This window comes from Gossypium hirsutum, chromosome D12 (assembly GCF_007990345.1).
Source record: "Gossypium hirsutum isolate 1008001.06 chromosome D12, Gossypium_hirsutum_v2.1, whole genome shotgun sequence".
Taxonomy (NCBI): domain Eukaryota; kingdom Viridiplantae; phylum Streptophyta; class Magnoliopsida; order Malvales; family Malvaceae; genus Gossypium; species Gossypium hirsutum.
The window spans coordinates 28,815,513-28,826,535 of record NC_053448.1 but is presented as its reverse complement, the minus strand read 5'-3'; the positions used below and the strand labels follow the sequence as shown (position 1 = coordinate 28,826,535).

Below are 11,023 nucleotides of genomic sequence, written 5' to 3'. Positions count from 1 at the left end.
ATGCATTAGGATTACTTAACAAAATTTTCAAGACAATCATGTACGTATCAATACTAGGACAAGGGTATCAATATTTTCCTGGTTCGTTATCGATACAATTTGCAAAATTGATACCAAATTAGTATTTTATTTCTCGCTTAAAAACCCTAACCTCACAAATTATCGGTACCTCTACCAAACTATCGATATTTCTACCCTGAATATTGATACTCGTGATAGGGCATCAACACCAAATTGCGATTCTGACTTCTTCCATATTTCAAATCATAGAGGCATCATTTTTACATCACAGATATTGATACCTCTACTTTAGACCAGAAAAATACGACATACATGAGCATATAAGTCATTCCAACATGTACCAAATCATCATGCTATCATATAATCATCAAATAAACATTAAAACGGCTATAATAACAGTTTGAAACATTGAGAATAAGTTCAAGCGATAATTAACCTATCATGATTCAAATCTTTAAATCCTAAGAACAAATAAGCTATGGAAACATCCAAAATATCATGGCAAATACCAGCAAAAAGTCTTCCACATTTCCTTATTCACAAAACGTAATCAATGAACAACAAAACCTACGAAATCACGTAAATGGATTTGCTTGGATCACCCCTCGGAACCACACCGCTCACACCAGCACACTACTAATCTACAATGGTTAAGAAAGGAGTGGGAGAGCTTAACAATCTTAACAAATGCCTAGAACAACTACCATGCAAACAATTCATCAAGCATTAACGAAACAACCAAATAGCACCACCTCAACAGTACCAACTCTAGTGTCATATTATACTTACTAGTGCATTGTTTACTAGTTCATTTACCTGGTAATGATATTTACTTTTAGGCATATATCACATTACACATATAATCACATAACATTCAAGCATATACCATAATACTCATATAATCACATAACATTCAAACTAGCCTTTCCTAACTCGTAAATGGTCCTAGTGAATCCAAAGCTTCAAGAGAACAATTTCACGCAACAATACATTTAAAAATCAGCAAAGGACTTACCACAAGAAATCAAAAACATAAGCCTAAACTAAGTTTTCATGTAACCGAAACCTTTAACATAGCAAACTTAAAACTTAAATATCTCAATCTATACTCAATATTTTCCCCTAAAACCAATTTTTTTCATCTTATAATTTACCTACAACTAATTCCTAACGTATATACTACAATAAAATACTCAATTCATAGTATCAACTTTTTCGACATGTTTTATAGCTATTTTTTGAAAATTCGTTAAAATTCAACAAATCTTTAACGACATATCAAAGTAAGTTGAGAAACATCTTAATCATGTTAAAACTTATTGAAGAATACTTTGAAATCACGTTTTTACTCAAAATCTCGAAACCCACCATTAACGATCTAATTTTTGGATTTTATTCAAAATATACGATTTAATGTCTTTAAAGATTAAATAACACTTAAAACTAATGGGAAGGTCAATCATTATCTTAGTTGATGAAAAACTGAGCTTTTGATCAAAAACTCGAAAAACCCACAAGCTTGACAATAGAGAAAACTATGGTATTTTTGGGTGTTTTTCTTAACTTCTATGGAAATTTATAACTTAAGAGATGATAGAAATCAAAAGAAATTAGGATTTGGAATTCAAAATCGATTAGGAAAGTTTAAAGAACTAAGGATGGCATAAGTATAAGAGGAGAATAAGACTAAGGTGAAATTAAAACTATAAATGGGGTTTTAAGGTTGGATTTTAAAATCTAGTTTAATTGCCTCTTAAAAACTCTATGTTTTGACTATTTTACAAATCAGTCCTTTTTTTAAATGAAAGGTATTTAAAACTCATTTTCAGAAATTAATTTAATTTTTTAAAACCCATTGTAGAAAACATTATCGATAAATCATGTTCCAAAATTTTGAACACTGTAAGGTTAAAATTCCTAAAATACCCTTAAAACTCCTAGGCCCTATTTTGGGGTGTTACAATTCTCCCCCCTTTAAAAAGAATTTTTTCCTCAAAATTCCCTATCGAAACGTCACTTGCTTAATAAAAAAATTTGCTAATTCTACTTCTAAATTTACCATCACACTTTCGCTATGCACTCTGATTCCTATTGTTTCTAACTTCCTATTGCTTTTCTTAACCATTCTATTCACTACCAGGAACTATTCTACGGTAACTTTTCTAACACTTTCTTTTACTCATTACAACACTCTCGTCTAAGGAACTCATAGTCATTTTTCCTAATTCACTCAAAATTTACGAAGGCGTAAAACCTAAATCTACCACCATACTTCTACTGCCTGATCTATCCTGAATGAAACCCTCAACAAGCACTCCTACCAAAATTTCCAACTTACTAGCTAATGCACTTAGAACAAATGAATATATTTGCACTCACGTTAACACATCTACAAGGCATATCTAATAATCTAACACACAAACAAACAAACAAATAAATGATCTAAGTGGCGAGGAGATGATCCAAGTCTCGTTTCTGCAAGCAAACTTTAAGATTAAAGGCAATATGTTCCCATTCCTATCCCACATGCAATTCAACCAAAGACATCCATTTCAAACAGAATTATATCATAATTCCAAGAAAACTGAGAAATTTAGACTCATGAGTTTTGAAACTCCAAGCAACAATCACCTAGGTCTAAGAGTTAATAAACTTAGAGCTCTTATACCACCAAATGTAACCCACTATACTCGACTTAGTCGCCAAGCCCAAATATTAGGATGCCACACCACCGTCTCATGTCATATTCATAGTAAATTATCACATTATTAAAAAATCATCCTCTTAATTAGTGAACTTATAAATTTTTAGTTGAGCATATATCAATCATCATTAGAACATGTGAAACATATAAATAAACTTATAATAATGATTAAACATGCATTAGGACCACTTAGCAAAATTTCCAAGACAATCACATAGGTACCGATACTAAGACAAGGGTATCAATATTTTCCTGGTTCGATATCTACATCGTTTGTAAAATTGGTACCAAATTAGTATTTTGTTTCTCGCTTAAAAACTTTAACCTCAAAAATCACAAAAAACAATTTAGACAGCAACAGTTGTGTGACTTTGAAAAATCACAAAAAATGGTCGAGATTGAATTAAAGGCTAAATAATATATGAAATTAAAGCTGAATGAGTTTATTATCGCATAAAAGAAACAGAGCAAGCAAAAGAGTTATATATTTTGAGATATTTGAAGTTTAGTTAGACAGAGTCAGATTGAGTTCGGAATCCTCTGTTCTGACTTTGAAAAATTGTCAAAAATTGTAAAAAGAATAATTATGAGATAAAGTTTATATGTTTAGAATCCTCAGTGAATATATTTTCAAGAGAAACAAACAGAAACAATATCCGAATTTTGTACAATGAGATAATTAATTTTTAGTGAAGAGAGGTCAGAACTGTCGAGTAGTGAAACAGTGGAAACTTTAAAGAATAAACTATACTATTTGGCTAAACCAAAAATTCTGAAATTTTTATGGTATAAAGATATGTGAATCTAGTTTCGGGTAAAATTTACAGATCTTAATTTGGAGTTCTGTAGCTCCAGGTAAAAATAATTTAGTGACTCTAACTCGAATAGACAACTTTGAATATACATGTGAGTGAATAGTAAAATTGTAGTTAATGTTGTTTAAGTGTGTTATACACATTAAGGATGTGGAATGGAAAGAAGGAGGAAAATTGGAAGAACATATGAATGATTTGTGTATAATTGGCCATACGCTCGATCATAATCGATAAACGATTGAAAAAAAATGATGTTTATAATTGTGCATTATTAGTTATAATTAAAGTTCATGTGAGAAAATAAAGTTTCATAGTATGTGTATGTGGTATATTTGGTATATGATTTGGTATGTAACAATGTCAGAAATGATTTATGAACTAACTCATGTTGATAAGTTTGATACATAAATAAATGTGGTGCTTATCCATGCTTATAATGTTTATACTATATATTTATTTGGCTAGCATATTTGGTGTATGCTTAAACTTTGGCCAAATTGTAGCTGGATTATACCAAATTAAATTTATAAAATTATGCATTGAGATGGTAAATGTCTAGATGAAAATATGCTTGTAATCATAAAAGGGTGGTAAGATTTGAAGATTGTAATCTTTATTAAAATGATTTATTATTTGGTTAGTCTTCAAAAAGACTAGCTTGCGACTATGATTGAGTTTAATGTTTATATCTTGTGTGATATGCATAGAAAACAAGAGTGGAAAGGAAATGAAATACTAGGTTCATGCTTGATGTGTAAAATGATGCAAAAAAGGGACGTTATGTTAAATAATAAATATGTATTAGTATTGAACTTAATGAAATTGAATTGTACGTAAATTAAATAGAAATTGCAAATGATATGATTTGAATTAAATGAATTATTATGGCATTAAAATGTATATTGAATTGAAAAATTGAATTGAATCGTGAACATAAGAATCGTGAATTAAATGAAATGGAAATGAAGTATTAAATTGCATAAGTATGCATTGGGTCTCAAAAGCCCTATTTGTTACAAACATAATATTTTGAAATTATAACGTGAAGATTTATAAAAGCATGTTAAAAATTTAAAGAGTTTAAATTTGAATGAAATTTTATAACTCAGTTTGACATGTTTATAAGTGTATGTGTTCTGATAATTCTTCATACCCTATTTTGATGTCGAATACGGGTAAAAGGTGTTACAATGTGACATTGTCAAATTCGGTCATAACGTGGTCATAACGTTTAGACCGAATTTGGGGTGTTACAACGTATCCTATAAAATGTGAAGCAAACCCCACAAGACCATAGTTTCGGTATTAAAAATACAATGGAAGATTGTGATAAAAGTGATCAAATTAGGTGAATTAATATAACCTTACTAAATATTTTATGATAAATCACAAATATTTTATGATGGTAGCATACATGTGATAAGATCATTAGACTAAAGCTTTCTAATTTCACTTTCACTACAACAGAACAGGTTTTTAGCAGCTTTCTTTAGTCCTATAGCGACGCTTCAGCGCCGCTATAGATAGCGCTGCTAAATTTTGTAGCGTTTATGTAAAAAAAATGCTGCTATAGAACATGACATTTAACGGCGCTTTTTCCACGAACGCCATTATCGAACATGACTTTTAATGGCGCTATTCCCACAAACGCCACTAAAGAACATGACCTTTAAAACAAATTTAATTAAATAATATTTATTTCTATGATAAATTTTATATTATGTTTTATTTTTGAAATTTGAACTTTAAACTATATACTTTTAAGGATAAATAAAAAATATTATTTAAATTAAATTTTCTATGAAAATTTTAACTTTAAAACTAAATATAAAAATTAATGAATTTAAATTTAGAATTTAAATATTATGTTTTTAATTCAAGTTCAACTTTTGGCACACCTTACAAACTTGAGCTCTAAATAGGGAGAAAGAATGCATATCGGGTAACAAAAATCAAAATAGTACAAAGGTAATATCTTCAATAATTTTATCAATATCAATACGGTACAATAACCTGCTTTTACTCATTAATTTTATTCAAAGTCGAACCACATCCTTCATGTCCCAAAAATCATAAAATTCAACATGCAGTATCACCGACATATTTTCCAAAATTTCGAACAGCAACATGGCAGAGAAAACCAAACCTTAACCACCTTTACATACAAGTAGGTAAAAAAAACACTCAATTTAGGACATTTAAGCAGCATGAATAACACAAATTGAACAGCTTATTAACGTCATTTAGGACAGCATCAATGTCGTCATATCATTTTCGGACATCCAAAGAAAACTAGGAAACACATACAACCGAATAAGTGAAGGTTTAATTCATTGTACTCCACAGCCGAAAGTTGCATGTTAATTTAGCAATAATTAAGGCATGAAGTTTGAAGACAAAAACCTCAAGAACTTACCTCACTTAGACACATATAACAAATAAGTTTATGAACAAAATTTTTGCGGAACCATGCATGTCAATTTAGTCACTTAGCAAGCCTAAAAGAAATTTAAGGAGCTTACTACAAACTACAACTTCCCAAGTCGGTTTCCTACAGCAGTTCAAATATGGCATTAAATTAGTAAATTTCCCTTTCATTCGAACAGCAACCACAACAGTGGCATGGAATTAAACAAAACAAGTTTTCTCTTTAATTTAAACAGCAACATAATGCAATTAAATCACAATTTTCCTCTTCAATCAGCAGTACAAACAGCAGTCATTTCACTATTCTTTAACTACCAAAACTTGGTTTAAATTACTCCTAAAGGCCGTGTAATACATGCAAAACTAACCATTAAATAAGCATGATAGTTTAGGCATACCTCCTTTGAAAACTTACCAAAACTCCTCCAAGATATCAACCGACTACCTGACTTGCTCCCTCCTATCTCCTTAGCATTTAAAAGTACGTAAATTCTATTCTAAAATGTAAAAGTAAGTTTGAACATCAAATATTTCAACAATACCTTCCTCAACTGCTGCCTGATAAATAGCCCAAAACATGCAGTTTTATATGGTGTTGAAGGACAATAATTACAAAACAGTCATCAAGACAAGCTTCAAGATTTATATATTACCTTAGTTGCATTAAGAGCATCTTCTACTCTCAATTTCCTTTCTTTAAGCTCTGTTTCAGTTTGAGCTCCAACCTTTAAATTTTCAAAAGAACATCACATCAAAAATTGGATAGAAATAATATAAAATTTCTTAAAATAAATTCCATATGGATAAACTACATAGAATGTCCCTTCAACTAACTAGTGGTTACCTGTATCAATGCCACACCACCAGATAATTTAACAATCCTTTGTTAAGTTTTTCCTTCTCATAATCCTGTTCTGCAGCCTGCATTAAAGTAACAATAAGTTAGACATTGTAAGCCTGCAAGAAAGCCTGGTAACCACAATTAGCGCAAACTTGAAAGACAACCTCAATGAGATTTTTAATCTGTTTAATTAGCGCAAATTCCATATGGAACTCAGTGTTGCTGTTTGGAAGAATGTGCTCGATTTTAGGGATAACGGATGCGAATGAAGTTTTATTTTCGATAAATATGCTGCCAAGGCAAAGAAAGGCCTTAAATGAAACAATCTAAAGCATAAAGGATATATAAGATAAGATAAAAGTATAGCTTGAAACAACCATAGTTTCTTCGTTCTTGCAGGTTACAGAAAGAGGGATAAGCGGAAAGAACAGCAAGACCGTGGAAAAAAGGTTACAAAATTGTATAACAGGCAGGAATATTGGTTATTGATATAAAAAGGCCATTTTCAGTATTCCAGCCTCAGCCAAAATGCCAGAGTAGAAAGACAAGTTAAGCAAACATAAATCAATAACGAAATCTAATGCTTTTGGAAAAATGAAATAAAATAATCAATACAATGAACAAGTTAAATGAGACTGTGCAAATTTTATATCAGCATCACTATGATCATTGGGTCTCCCAGCAGCATCGCCAACATAAAAAGATCTAGAACACAGAAAATCAGAGTTCCCATCAAATAAATAAACTTAAATGCCCACATCACACGATTATACTAAAATCTTTCATGAATCACCAACAGCAAGTACAAACATAGATACTTAAAAGTTTAGAATAGTGAAACATAGCGAAACAAGATAACAAAGACGGGAAAAATAACTGATCCATATCAATTGGAATGCCAGAATTGAAATGTTTCTCCATAATGTGCCACAAGCCAGGCTTTGGTTTGCGGAAAGGATCAACAGCTTTACCACCAGAACTGCTTTACCGACCAATTGGTGGTGATATCACTCCATAAATTTAGTTAGCCATATAAATATCTACCTGATATTGCCGGAGTGAGCACACCATCACCTATGACCATAGAAGCACCAAAGAGTACCACAACAAGAAGGGCTGTCCTTAACGTTTTATGCTTCTCCAAAAATCGCTTCAATGGAGAACCAGTGGCCACCTGCATCGAGGGCCCATATTTGTGTTCTAGACATAATTTAGCAGCAAAACCTGAACTCATAAAATAAAACAATTTAAACCAAAGAGAAAAAGGGGGGGAAACACCGATCTAAAAGATAAGCATCCAAAATCCACAAAGACCTAGAAATTAATTACATACATAGATCATCCAAAACTGAACAACCCATGTATCAATTGGATTACAAAAGAAGAAAAATGCCAGAGCACAAGCTCAAATCCATCTTAAAAAAAGGGGAAAGAAAAAGACAGATAAATAATCTTTAGTATAACTGAAAGAGCCTCCAGCCATTAGTTAGAGTTGATTACAAGGTTGATCATTATTAAACATTCATGAAGAATGCATGAAGATCAATTAACAATAATAATGATAATAAGATGATAAACAGCAATGAATAAGAAAAACAGAGAGAATAAAACGCACCATAAAGAAAAGCAGCCGGGAGAGTGAAACCCTAAAAAAGATCTGAGAAATGTAAAAGAGGAAAAAGTTGGATATTGAAGGTGATGGATGGCAGTGCCTGTACTAAGAACCTTGACGGTGTCGTTTTTATTGGAGTATGTATGACCGGCCTTTGAGTTGAATTTTATTGCAGCCCAAATTTTTCTTCTCTTCTAGATTCTTCAATACGTTTGGGGCAAGTCAATGTAAAAAAAAAAAAAAAAATCAGAGGTTACCATAGATGTAAAAATAAAAAATAAAAACAGAGGTTACCATTGCTGAACCAATGGGTTTTGGGGGTGGGGGAGGGGGAGGGGGAACTGATTTGGGAAAAACGATTTGGGGGAGGGGGAAGGGGGCAACTGATTCGGGAAAAAAAAGAAAGGGTTCTTGGAATAAGACGGGTCATTTTGTAAAATTTTAATACATATTCGCGGTTTTGGTCTAAATGCCGTTATTGTTTCTTTTTGCGATATTTTTTGCATTTATGAAAAAACGCCGTTATAATCTTTTGGTGGTTTCCGATCAGTGCTACTAATGTATAACTTTTGTAGCGTTTTTGGTCTAAATGCACTAAAAACGCCGCTAAAAGCTTAAATTCCTATAATGTTTCGTAACGGTATATATATTCAATAGTTGAATAATGGTACTTTTAGTAGTTTAACTCTATTACTAAATAACAATCTAATTAATAGATAAAGAATCAAAACTTAACTACATGTTATTTTAGCTCACATTACTTGCTAACTCATTAAAACTATGAGCAAAAGGCTTATTAAAATACAAACTAATGGATAAGCCAAATAGAGAAGTAGATTGCATCAATTATTAATCAAAGTAATTGTGTTTTCTCATAAAAGCAAGAGATGACCTAGGGTTAATTTAATTTCTCATATTATTATTTAATTGGATGAATAAATTAAAGAGTCTAAAGTGAAAATTAAATTACAATATTTATTTCATGGAAAATAACTTACGAAAAATGTTTTATGTATTTTTCAGGGTCTGTTTCATGGAAAATAATTTGGTCAATGGAAAATGACTACAGATAAATAAATAAAAAAACCTCTTTCCTTGTAAGTAATCTTACTCCTTTTAAAAGCGCAAGTCATTTTTTCGAAAAAGAACTCTTTTATGAGTAATTTTTTATATAATATTTAACTTGAATTAAACATAATATTTTAAAAATATTTAAATATAATATAAAATATTATAATATTCAATATTATCAATCCTACATATTGAATTATTTATATTTAATAAGATAATAAACTATTAATAACATTTATTTTTTAATAAATTATTTAATTTTACAATTTTATTTTAACAATAAATTTTAACAACAATAATTTTAAATTTTAAATAATATTCTTAGTATATTATTCAAAAAATATTTATATTAATATTTTAAAAATATATACTACAATTTATAGATATTTAATAATAGACGTTTTAGAGTATAAAATATGAATATTTGTTTGAATCAAGCTTAGCTTCACTTCCAACTCTAATGTATCACTATTCACTCTTATATATGAAATATATGTAATTTAAATTAAGTTTTAATTAGGTATATATTTATTATTATAAAATATTATGAAATTAGAATTTTTTATTATAAAGTTTATATATTATATTTATTTTATAAAATAATTTTCGATTGTGATATTGTGTTTGTTTTATTAAAAATAAATTTTAAAAAATAATTTTAGAAAAATTTACTAAAGAACAAAAAATATTTCAGGCAGGATCATCCAAACCCTAGCAAACATCAATTTTTTTAGGAAATCAATCCATAATTAAATAAGTTAGCAAAATTGAAGGAATATATAAGTAAATAAGTTTGCACATAAATTCTAATATAGTAATGTTGATTTGATTTTAACCAAATTATAATTAAGTTGTGCAAAATATTTAATTATATAAATCAATTTCTATTTAATTATTAAAATCAATAAAATAGTTATTTGGCTTGTGCTTTTATCCAAATTAAAAATGGATAGTCCAAGGCACTGGCCTATTGCTTGTGCAACTCTTCTATTTTGACTACTTTCAGACTCTAGATGAAGAATAAAGTGTTGCATATTTACTTTCTATTAATATACAAGCTAGTTGGCCACACAAAAAATCTAACACATCATGAACACTTTTTCCAAAATTAATGGAGATTTATTTGTGCAATTTTCCTTTAAGCATAAAGGAATTCTAATTTTTTTAGTTCCTGAAAGAAGATTATAATTTCTAATTATCAAAGAAACTATAACATGGAAGTTGGTTATTTAAATGTGTGGTCCACAAGTGTACAATATTTTGGAAAAAAAAACCCTAACTAGAGTTCATTTCATTTATTTTATGTTTAAGGTTTTAGTTTGGAGTCAATTCTTCTAGCATCCTAGATTTCAAATTTAGTGAAGAAAATTGTTTAGATAAAAGTTCGAAGTGATTAGACTTCAGTTTGAATTTGATCGAAAAGCCTAAAGACTTCCCCAAAAAATCTTCACAACATCTCTAATCTCATCATGACATCGAACATATTCATATGCTAATTAGATTTATTCCATATTCATTTCTAACCTGGCCAC

At 29.8% G+C, this 11,023-nt stretch overlaps 1 long non-coding RNA gene across 3 annotated transcripts; it reads right to left on the bottom strand.

Annotated features, from left to right (window-relative positions):
* Positions 1 to 5,498: 5,498 nt before the first annotated feature.
* On the bottom strand, positions 5,499 to 8,833 carry LOC107945698 (uncharacterized). Of its 3 annotated transcripts, none has more exons than XR_005921570.1 (5): positions 8,715 to 8,833; positions 8,424 to 8,621; positions 6,973 to 8,032; positions 6,812 to 6,888; positions 5,499 to 6,692 (listed from the first exon to the last, which is right to left on the bottom strand). It is a non-coding gene; the product is annotated as an uncharacterized lncRNA (long non-coding RNA). The 3 variants fall into 3 exon arrangements; XR_001696672.2 differs by having other exon boundaries at positions 6,812 to 7,513; positions 7,686 to 8,032; positions 8,715 to 8,817; XR_005921571.1 differs by having other exon boundaries at positions 6,812 to 8,032; positions 8,715 to 8,817.
* Positions 8,834 to 11,023: the final 2,190 nt, after the last annotated feature.